Here is a 12,398-nt window from a genome sequence, read left to right as displayed (position 1 = left end):
ATAGGTTAATGCAGGGGGAGTTGTTAACAGTTGTTAATGTCAACATTTTTTTATGTTCCAATTACATTTAAGTATCAAGGAAGATCACATGGGGAAGGTTATCAAACCAAGATGTTATTAAATATTTGATATAATTCATTCAGGAATAGGATAAATGGCTAATTTATATATCATCCACTTGAGAAGAAAAAGAGAGTATAGAAAGAAGAGAAAATTGCCTTTGTCCTCCAGGATCAGTAACAGTTAACGTACCTTGTTACTATAATAAAAATAATTAAAGAACCATAATAAGCCTTTAAGGTATTCTTAGATTAATGCAGTAAGAAGGTATAAAATTATCTACAGTTACTTTAACCTTTCATCTACTTCTCAAATTTTTCACATCTCTAAATATTTAGCCCAACTCCTAGATTTTTCATAAATCCATATGTGCATTTTTCTTCTTCAGTTTCATCTTACATTTATTGTACATGATTATATTATTTTGAATTTTATGTATTACAAAAATCATTTCTTCCCAGAGAGATTTTAATTCTAAGCACACACACACACACACACACACACATCCCACCAGTAAATTCTCTGTATCACAAATTACTAGGCTTGTATCACAGTATGACTTACAACTATTTAGGATAAAATCTAGTCAAGTGAAATTCTAACATTTTTACTCTCCTGATCACTAAATCCAAATCATGAGGCTATTGCAAGAACATTTCAAAATTTATTCAGAAATTGACATTTACAAGAACATTTTCAATTGGCATCTTAAGAAACCTTGTTAGACCACTTGAAAGTACATTTATAAGAACATTTGCAGTTAAAGGGAATTTTTATGAAAAAGACATGACTTTATTAAGTGATTTTATTAAATTATATACATGCAAGTAGTCACATACATGTGAGCATTCACTAGAGGTAGTAAATAACCAAAAAGTAATTATCAGCATTTTTAAGTTTAATTTTAACCTTACATAATGAATTCACTGTTATCTTTACTTTTAAAACTATTTTTTATGGGTTTAGTCAAAATGGAACATGCAGATGTATGTCCTGATAGTTTGAATTTACCTGTTGTACTTAAGGTGGTTAAAAATATATCTACTGACTTTCATATTGAAACTCATGCACTGTTTAACTTTTAGTTTGATTACTATGGTTAAAAATATTATTAGTGATACCTGGGTGGTTCAATCGGTTAAGCATCAGACTTGATTTTGGCTTAGATCACGATCTCAAGGTCGTGAGTTCATGAGATCAAGCTCCAGGTAGGACCCTGTGCTCAGCAGGGAGTTAGGCTTAAAGATTCTCTCCTTCTCCCCCTCCCACTACTCATACATCTTCTCTTTCTCTCTCTCTCATATAAATAATCAAATCTTTGAAAAATATTATTAGATTTTGGTATTTTAGATACTTATTTTATGGTTGATCAAACTTTAGGGATATGGCACACAGAGAAGAACTTATAGTCAAAATGTTAAGATATAAACATACAGGAATTTCATAATATTCAACACTATCTATTTTTTTAAATATTTTATTTATTTATTCATGAGAGACTCAGAAAAAGGCTGAGACACAAGCAGAGGGGGAAGCAGGTTCCCCACAGGGAGGCCCACACAGGACTCGATCCCAGGACCCCGGGATCATGACCTGAGCTGAAGGCAGATGCTCAACCACTGAGCCACCCAGGTGTCCCAACACTATCTATTTTTAAAGAAGATAAAAAAGAAAGGAAAATTTATAGTTTGATAATGATTACCTCCCCTAAATATTCAGGAAGATCCCACTTAGTAGATAAGCTTAGTAGATAAGTAGACATATTCACTTTAATAATCAGGAAAATGCATGAATATTTGAGTTTGCTGCTATTGTTTAAAATACTACTTGCTAATGCTTTAAACGAATAGAAAAAGAATTGGAAGAAAACATTTGAAGCTTCTACTATTTGAAGATGATGTGATCATCACTGTGAAAAAATGTAACAGAAATCAACAAGTTTTTAAGTAGTTGAGAGATTATGGTAATATTTGGTCAAATGTAGCAGGAATTTTTCTGCACCAGCAAAAAGCAATTAGAAAATGCAGTAAGACCTGCCAGAGTATGATAAATAGGGTATAAAACATAAATCACATATAATTCAGTATTGCATTATTACCAGTTAATAAAATGCTCTGGCCAGTCTGAGCAGACAGGATTCGGCAGTGGGATCCCAGATGGCTTGACATCACCAATGGGCAGTTGTCTGCTCTGGCTTCAACCTGATAAAGACGACTCGGTGCTGTGGCATTCTATGTCTTTCAAAAAAGAACAGCAGTTGAGGGAATATCTACCTGGATGTTACCCATATTTTGATCCAAATCCAGGAAAACTGAGCAAGAAGAAAAGTAATAACTCAAGGACACACTGTACCTTCCTGGAGTTGCCTAGACTAACATTTATCTAAGGACAGGCTCATCTCTTCCATGTCCTCTTGCTCTTATTAAAAAAATAATGACTATTATTATTTTTATCTCACTCCTGTTTTGAATGTAGAATGATAGGAGTTCAAAGACACCCAACTGCCTAATGCCTGAGATCTCAACTAAATACACAACAATGGACGTTTACTGTGCTACAGAATATATTCATTTATAGTACAAAATAGGAATAAAGGTTCTAATATCTTAGGAAATAATTAAACAAGATATAGCACCATCAGAAAATTTTATGACTCTTAACAATATAAACATCCCGTTGTACTCTATTAAAATTATCTAAATAAGTAAAAAATGCATAACATATTAGTGGATTAAATGGCTGATTTTTGCTTCTCAGAATAAACTAGTAATTAAATGCAACCTCAGTCAAATTGTTATTTTGAAAAATAAATATCGTTAAATAATCTATGTTTGAAAAAAATAAAGCATGATGGGGGTTCATTTTACTAACTCTTAGCACAAAGCAAGAAGCCAAAGAATATAAAACAATAGTTCAGAGTGAAAAAAAAAAATAAGAGATAACCTATGTTTATGTGCTAACCAATATAAGATAAAGAAGTCATTGAAATCAATGAAGAAAAGATCTGTTTCATATATGATCTTGGGATAACTGAATCACTATTAGGAGAAAAGAGGTGTGTTTTAGCCACATTGTAGTAATAGGATGGCTCCCATCCAACATTTGGTTGCCTGTCAAGACTGATGATGGCATACGCATGAGACTTTCTGAGGAGAGTAGGGTGACTCTCAAGCTGTTAAAAAAGATGGCTTAAGAGAGCAGGAAAGGAGACCAGCTGGAATTTTTGGTTTTTTAATGGTTAGGATGCAGGCTGGCATGAGTGTTGTCCTGTACGGGAAGGGGCTTCATAATTTAAAATTCTCATCTGGGTCAAAGGAGCGAGCATCCATGCTTCCTTAGCAGCTTATTCAGCTGTGGGGCAGAGGAAAGGGGGATGGTTGAAGCTTTAAAGCTGTCAGAAAACATCAAAAAAAAAAAAAATGATCAGACTCTTTATAATAAGACCTGAACCAGAAGAGCACTTATATATCTGTAAACAGACAGACACAGACACACACACCACGCACACCCCCAAATGCATTCCCAAGAATTGATACACATTCAACGCTTTCCTGCAGTGAGTGTAGAGTTGAAGCCGTACAAAAAGAGGAAACAACCTAGTAATCTCAAAAATGCCTGTTGATTATGGAATAGAAGAATGGATGTCGCAATAAAAAATAGCAGCCATTGATTATGCATATGTCATATTTTAAAAGCATTATATGCATTATCTTACTGAGTCAACCTTATGAATAATTCAAAGGAAACTCAGTCTATGAGAAGTTGCACCAAAGATATTTTGCTAGAACTTGGATAATTATCTCTGCCCATTGCAGGATATCTGTTTCTAGTGACTCAATTACAACAGCCATACTATGACTTTCCCTTAGAGAATGTTTTACAAGCCCTGACACATTTGTATCCGTATCTCTTTATTTGAATGTTCATAACCTGTCACTGAAAAATGGTACCATTTGTGTAGCAAGCCTGAAGATGTGCCTAAGAAGTGCTAGAAGTGGTGATTATAATACAGGAAGAAATCTTGTTTAATAAAAATATGTATCTGGATGTAGCCATTATTTTTCCTTTGGCTATGATCTCTTTTGTGAAGCGGAGTGGGAATGTAGCTGAAACTTTCAATACGTAGTGAAATTTTTATATGTTATGTCTTGTTTCTACAACTAGATCTTGACTATAAAAAAATTTAAGAAAAAGTAAAAATAACATTTGCAAAGTGAACAGTTGTGACATTCACTGTGTTGTTTTATCTGGAAAATGTCACTTGATTTTTTTTTTTCTAAATTTTTGCACTTGTCTCTACTTGAATTGTAAAATATACCCTGATATCTGCATAACTTCCGTCCTCAGTTCCAACAGGCCTTTGATCAAATATCATCTTTTAAAAGAGGTTTTAACCAATCATGATTTTAACATAATAGCACCAATCCTAATCTGGTGCACCCTAACCCCTTCTCCTTGCTTTTTCCCTCTCCTTACTACTTAGCACCGTTCAGTTCACTGCATACTTATTTGGCTTATTTTCAGCCTCTGCCTCTAAAATGTGAGCTCTGATACTTGTTTCGCTTTCAGATATATTGTCGGTGATAAAAAGAGCAGGATTAGTCTCACTGAATGAGTCATTTTTGTTACCAGTGGCCAGACATTGATCTCAACAATGCTGTTGTTCTGATTTTCCTATCATGTTGAAATAAAGCATTCGATTTGTGGAGAAGTTATATTTGAAGACTCATCTCTGTTCATATTTTAAAAAATGACAATAATCTGTAGAGATTTATATACTATCATAAGCTATGTTAGCAATCATACAACTTTGGATTTTAAAACACACTAATATTGGGATGCCTCGGTGGCTCAGCGGTTGAGCGTCTGCCTTCAGCTCAGGCTGTGATCCTGGAGTTCCGGGATCCAGTCCCGCATCAGGCTCCTGCAGAAAGCCTGCTTGCCTCTCCCTCTGCCTCTCTCAATGTCTCTCATGAATAAATAAATAAATAAATAAATAAATAAATAAATAAATAAATAATAAATCTTTAAAAAAAACACTAATATTTTATAAATTGAATTTCTGCCATGAAATTCCATGGATTCCATCATCATATCACGTGTGTTTGGTTTTCTTCATATACTTATTACAACTTCATAATTCTTTTTCCTATTTGAATACACTTTATTCTCCATTTGGGGTATCTTTAAAAGGGAAGGCTATTTTCTCTTTTCTTCTTACAAAAAAACATAGCAGAAACTGTCATCTGCCTAGATAGCTTTCACCCCAGCATCACTGGAATCTTCCCATCACAGTTTGTCTCATTGTCCAACTTCCACTCTCTTTCTAATGTCCACTCACCTCAAGATAAGCTAACTCCTTGTTTTGCCAAAGGGGCTTGTTCTTTGGTAGAAACCAACCTTAGAATCTACACGGTATAATCTTTGCCAGTGACTTGGTTCAGGCATTAAATTCTAATGGTCATTATTTATTGGGGGCAAGGATTACTTCTAGGATTTTTTTTCTTTCTTTCTTTCTTTTTTTTTTTTTTTCTCTTAACAAGTACATGAGGGAGAAATGGCCTCTTTTATGCCTCTGGACACTGTTGCATCTGGGTGCGAGAACTGAAATTGCTGTTGCCATTAATGACAAGAATGAAATCTTGCCCGAGGATGATGCAAACACAAGAAGCAAAGCAGAGCTAGAAAAAATGCAGAGAAGCGGACTTGGAGCCTTGGTCATAACACGTTTGGAGCACCTTATTTTTGAGACTTTATGATATGTGACACATCTACTATTGTTTGTTTATATTCATATTGGTGCTTGAATTAAAAACACATTCTAAATAAAATGAAGCAGAAAGTATATCAATGACATAATACAGGCTAATAGTAAGATGGATTTAAGTTTGCTAATGTCAAGTATTGGTGAAGGCATGAGGAAAATGGTACTCTCTGACTTGGCTCGTTGGACTATAGATCAGGACAGCCATTTCGGAGGGAGATTATCTGTAGAAACAAAAATTAAAAATGCGCTCAGTTCCTGCAAATCCATTCCTCATTATCTGCCTTAGAGAAACTATCATGTCTATGTACAGAAGACATATTCAAAGCTATTTATTCCATCTATATTTTAATCAGGAGAAGCAGAATCGCCAAGACTTTTATTACTAAGGAAATGGGAAGTATTTTTAAAAGCTGTGTTATTCTTTTTCTTTTGTTTTCTGGCCCTCTTTACCCTAGCTCACCCAAATTTTTTATCTTACTCAAAGGAGTTAAAAATAATGGAAGCAGAAAACATGAAGGTAATAGCAGTTTCTGAAATGCAAGATTAAGATTACTTATGAGGAAGAGAGTTTTTGAGAGAAAAATAACCCAAACTCTGTTTTTCTCTCTCCTTAATGAGGTAAGGGTTTTGAAAACTCAGGTTAGAGCTTCCCTGTAGTGTGGAGAATGAACTGGTTCCACATATACCACCTTTATCTCTTGAAGAGAGAAGAGACTATTGGTGTTAAGAATTAGGGCAAATAAAAAGGAAGAGAAAGTGAGGAGTGAGGGGTTGCCAAGACTTGTCCACTAGCACACGGTCCACTACTCATTTATCTAGAGTGTCAACTTGTTTGAATCGTGTTCCTAAGTACCTACATTCACTTGCCTGTGCAGAAGAGTCTGTGAGAGAGAAGGCCTTGGGGTCTGCTCTCCTACGTCACCCTCAAGTCTATTTGCACTGCAGACATTAAGTTGAGAGGAAATGGACCTGTCAGGGTCCCTCTAGAGTTGCAAGACATGAACCTACAGAAGAAAGAGGCACTGGTCTCTGACCTAGAGACTAGATGCACAAACACTTAGTAGGGGAGAAGTCAGAGTATTGATAGGCTATAATGTGAGAAAAAAAAAAGTTGAAAAATTATCTTTTTCTTAGATCTTATTTATGGGTACCTCTAAGGCTAAAAAAAAAAAAAAAAAACACTCAGGAGACAAGCATCATTGCTCTAGAGACCAAAGGAGGTGCAGAAGGATATGCCCAGAGACCCTAATTCTTCCTTATTTCTTGAGTTCACAAGAGCCATGCTTCTCCTCAAGCTCCTCCCTTCCCTGTTACAGTTCATTCGTATGTCAAGATCCATAAAATGGAGACTGTCCCAGTGGCTCAGACCACATCACAAATCAAAACCTAAGTCGGCCTGCACTGACGGGAAAAGCCTCACTGTGGGAGAAACCTAACACCAACCACAATCCTCCAACTTAGCTTTAGCTAGCTTATATTAGAAAATAGGACCTGCTGGCCTCATCAGGAAATCTTCAACGTCTTAGCCAATCATGTCCTGTTTATGCATCCCCTCTTCTCACATTCTATAAATCTTGCTCTGGCCCCAAATCTCTCAGCCAGGGTGCTCCACTGCTTGTGAGGCACTGTATCCTCTGAACTCATGGATTGATGTCTCTTGAATAAAGGGCAACCAACGTGTTATAAATTGTTTTACTTTGGTCGCTTAATACCCCAAATCTGTTTTTCAAGAGCTACTCGAGCTACTCAAGAAGTAGGAGGGATATCCGAACAACTAATTATATAAAACCAGAATGAGCTCTGTTTAGGAGAGATTTCTGAATTTTTGTCTAGGGTCAATGTTTAACTGAATTGGACAATTTGAGGATCAGAAAGACAGATGACATCTGGTCTGCACAGAAGAGCAGTGTTGTGAGCTAAGAATTTTGGAGGAATATTAAAAGTGACAAATCTATGTTACAAAGAAATAGTCCTGAAATATATTATTAAGTGAAAAATTAGCAGAAAGTTTCAAGCAGTATGAAACCTTTTGCATAGAAAAACATCACCCTCCTTCCAACACACGTGTAATCAAACACTAGCAAAAAAGCCGGAAGGAAGCAGTCCATCTGGGTAAGAGTACATATTCTTTGATAAAAAAAAAAAAAGAGAGAGAAAGCCAAATGAGATTTAACAGAGGTTGATATGTTTTAAGTTATCAGAAGGAAAACACAGCCAGCTATATAATTTTAAAAAATAAATTTTTGGCTAAAAATAAATTAATTAAATAAATAAATAAATAAATAAATAAATAAATAAATAAATAAATTTTTAAGAAACATAAAGGAAATCTCAATTAAAAATTTTCCATCATTTCAGAGATTTGGAAGTGTATGATGACTATACTGCTATAGGAATAAGTTAGCTACACAATTTACTTCAAATTTTGTTAAGAGCAAAGCAATCAAATATTTCCTGTTATGTGCATTTATTCTGAGAAATAAAACACATGACTTTTGTTTATTTTGTTTTAACTCGGCCAATTCTGAGCATAGAGAGGAAAATTTTAGGTGCAAATATCAGTACATTTAGCATAATGTGAAGTTTATAGATGTCCCCAAAGTTATTTTAATAATGACAATATTGACTCAAATTCATTGTCCCAAAGTGTTAAACATTGAATATGCATCAGCTTACTTAATCTTCACATACATCAAAAACTTACTACATAGTCATATACATCCCCATTTACAGATTAGGAAACCAAGACATAAAAAGTTTGAAAACTGGGGATCCCTGGGTAGCTCAGTGGTTTGGCGCCCACCTTCCGCCCAGGGCGTGATCCTGAAGACCCTGGATCGAGTTCCCCACATCAGGCTCCCTGCATGGAGCCTGCTCCTCCTCTGCCTGTGTCTCTGCCTCTCCCTCTCCCTCTCTCTGTGTATGTCTCTCATAAATAAAATCTTTTAAAAAAAGTTTGAAATTAGCTCAACCAAGAGAATACACATAGAAATAAGGTGTAGAGTAAACTTGGGCATTCTATTTAGTGGTCTGTATCATTGATTTGGAATGATAAAGACCTACCTTGAGTTTCAATGACTGGTTTACTGAAAAGTCTCTTTGACTCAGTTCATTTTCTTATGCCTCATTTTCTTATTGTCGGTGCCTTTTTTACATTACACGCTTCCAGAAAGGGAAGGTTCTTCATAATGACCCAGCAGCTCTCTTTGCCACCTTATTTCTTCTATACCTGCCTCGTATCTGTCCAACTGTGAAGAGATTTTGGAAAATCCCTGAGGCTTTACTATTCTGGATATAGAATTGTGTTTATAGTATAGTTAGCTAGCTAAACATATTATCTAAAATCTCTGAGCTTGTCTTCTTCGATTGTTAAAATACAATAAACCCCATCTAGTTCCCATGCAATAGTTTTACACAGAGTACTTACTCCTCTCTTATGCCCATGTTGTGATTTGTTTGCAGTTTCTATACGAAGTCTTGCTATTACAGACAAACCCCCTTTCAAAGGAGCTTTTTAACCTAATTTGAATGTATTAATAGCATTTAAACACAAATTCTACAGAATGTAATTACCCTGTCATCAAAGAGTATGCTGTCCCTTTCACTAACTTGCACATTTCCTTTTTAAACAATATAAACTGCACAAGTACAATGTATTAAGTAAATGAAAAGGCCAGGATATCACAGAAAATAGAGAAATCATTAACATATAGATTAACCCCATCAAAGTGTGATATTTGATGGGATATTCAATGTGATTTATATATCATAAACTAAAAGAGCAGAAGCTTTACTTTTGGAAAGCATCTAATTCAGCAGTCAGTCTTACTTTCTGACATGAAAAATTTAATATGAATGCAATGTGCATGAATGCCAATTACTAGGATAAAAGAGAAGCTCACGGCAATTAAGAGATTACAGTCCTTTGAAAGATGTAATTAAATGGTAGAAAGTTTCATTTCAGTAATTTCTAAACCAAAAATGTATGGATTTATTTGTATTTTTATCATTCCAATAAAATAAAGCTATAAGATAATAGCCCCAGTAAATTTTATAGCCCAATAATTGTATTAGATAAAATATATTTTTACATCATTTATTTTATCAACGCAACTGACTAGTCATTGTAAATGTTGCCTTTTATTAACAGATATCATCATAACTTCTTTCAGTCCTAACACCTTTCTAATGTTATTTTCTAATTATGCTTTCTAAAGATTATTTATAGTGTCAGAGGATGAATAAACTACAAAATATATGTAAAAATAAAGAAAAAAATTAACAAATTTTACATGCACATTTGATACTTAGCCAGCCTCCTAAGAGATTGCTTGAATAATTAATTTTGACTTAAAATTAAATTCCTTTGAAGCCACTGAATTCTTTTTCACTGGAGTTCTAAAATTTCACATACACACAGTCTCATTCATTGTCTCAAACTTCAGATTCTGTCAGATATAAGGTAAAAGAAATGAAATTACTTAGTCTCAAGTAACAGTTAATTCATTTAGAGCCAGAATTGACAGCTCCATCCCACAGCTCCCACTCAGGTGGTCTTTCCATTTAAACCTGATGACTCGAAGGAGAGAAAGGAACTGTGCAATACCCTCCAGAAAATAGGAATATGTTGGCTTCAAAGTATGTGGCTGAAAGGATACTTCTTAAACCTTGTTATGTTATATGGGAAAGCAGTCCTAATGAGATATTGATCAATTTCTCTAATTCTCTCTTTTTTTTTTCTAGTCCAAACTGTATCCACCTTTATTAAAGATACTTTTCATAAACAATCATGGTATTTCAGGCAGGACAAGGGCGGACGATCGTTAACAGGATACAACAACTTTCAAACTCCCTTCTTCAATGGGCTACCAAAATCAGAAAGCTACTCTAAAACCCAGTGAAGTCTTCATGTGATGCTCTGAATAGGGAAAGTATAGAGTGGGGGTTGGCAGTTCACATTCAGCATGTTGTTTAACAACTTTTCACAAGCCGACCTTGACTTTCAGGAAATGCAATGAAAATGGCAGAATTATCAATCTGAAGATCCACAAGCTAAAGAAAGGAACTCTTTTAGGGACACCATCTCAGTGGTGACACTGTAAAGTCCAGATTGCCTGACATACTGGGAACCATTTCTTGGGGTCAGGTTCCAGCAGGTCTCTGGGTTTAAGGGAGTCAAGTCTATGTTGAAGGCAGAGAGTGAGAAGAGGACATTACAAAAAAAAAAATGAATTTTAGTTTTTCCACACCACCAACTTGGCTCATGTGTGTCAACATCAAGGAATCCATCCTCCTGGGAGCCAAGCAGAAGTTTCTCAAAACTAGAAGGGAAAGGTGTTTTTCCCCTTGTGATCATTCTAGCTTTGGAGATATTCTATTAGTGACACATGCCCTTCCCCAAAAACAACAACGAAGTGTTCTGTGTGCTAACAACATAGCTTAAAAAAAAAAAAAAAGTAAAACGAAATTCTGCATTTTTATGAAACTTGATAAAAAATAGTATTTCAAACTGACTAGTCATTGTACACAGTTAACAAAAATGCACACACTTCACTTGGCATCTCCAGCACCTTCAGCTTTCTGTGCCTGGTCTGTTTTGGCATCTCCATTTTCTGCAGGGTTATTTCCATCCTTGCCAGCATCAGCTTTCCCTTTTCCCTTTGGGTGCCTTCTCTCCCTTCTTTGCAGGGGTCTTTTTAGGCTTGGGCTCTGGCTTGGGAGGAGCAGGTTTAGCAGAGAACCTTGCAGATCTTCCCTGTGGCTCATCCTTCACCTTGGATTTATCTCCTTTAGCCTCCCCTTCAGCCTTTCACTTGGGCATGGGGCCATGGTGGGGGATGTAAGCACTGGCCCCACGGATGGGGGATGCACAGCTTTGGCTCTGGCCAGGTCCGGGGGTCATTCCTGCCTCTTCTTCACACTGCTCAATTTCTCTGATTCTCATAAGTAAGTATAGGAGGAGAGGAGTTTGAATTGAGGAGATTTTATTTAAAGAACTGTCCTCAGGATTTTGTACCATCAAACACCCAAAATCCTTTTCCTCTCACTAAACAATGTATTTATTTAAACTGTGGAAGCTGAAAGGAGGAATAAATCATCTTTTCCCCCATTTTTTCTGCATATTAATAAATACAAATATTTTGCTTGAATTTCTATCTACTACTGAAAGTTTGGTTGGTCATCTAGAAAAAGAAATAACAAAAAAGTACAATAAAGGAAAGAGCACAAACAAGCATAAAGAGGATAATTAGGGACAAAGGGAAAAACCTATTCATAAACTAGAAGCATGATGCTGTGATATTATTTAGTGACAGTGAGCTCCATTACTTATTGTAGAAATTTGAATTATATCAAATTATATGAAACGTCAAGAACAAAATTTATAAAATATAACTTAAAATACAAAGAGTTTCTTTTCATGATGTTATAAGATACTGTAAATATCAGAATTTGCTGAATTCTATATCATGTTTTAACCATTTTTATTTGTTTATCATTTAAATTTGTAACAATGTTTTGGTCAAAAAAAAAAATCCCATGATCTTAACCACATTTGGACAACATAACCTAC

The 12,398-nt window shown here is 35.3% G+C and overlaps 1 pseudogene; it reads right to left on the bottom strand.

Annotated features, from left to right (window-relative positions):
• Positions 1 to 11,367: 11,367 nt before the first annotated feature.
• LOC121492833 lies at positions 11,368 to 11,648 on the bottom strand (annotated as a pseudogene).
• Positions 11,649 to 12,398: the final 750 nt, after the last annotated feature.

This window comes from Vulpes lagopus, chromosome 6 (genome assembly GCF_018345385.1).
Source record: "Vulpes lagopus strain Blue_001 chromosome 6, ASM1834538v1, whole genome shotgun sequence".
Taxonomy (NCBI): domain Eukaryota; kingdom Metazoa; phylum Chordata; class Mammalia; order Carnivora; family Canidae; genus Vulpes; species Vulpes lagopus.
This window is presented reverse-complemented; position numbering and strand designations above follow the sequence as displayed.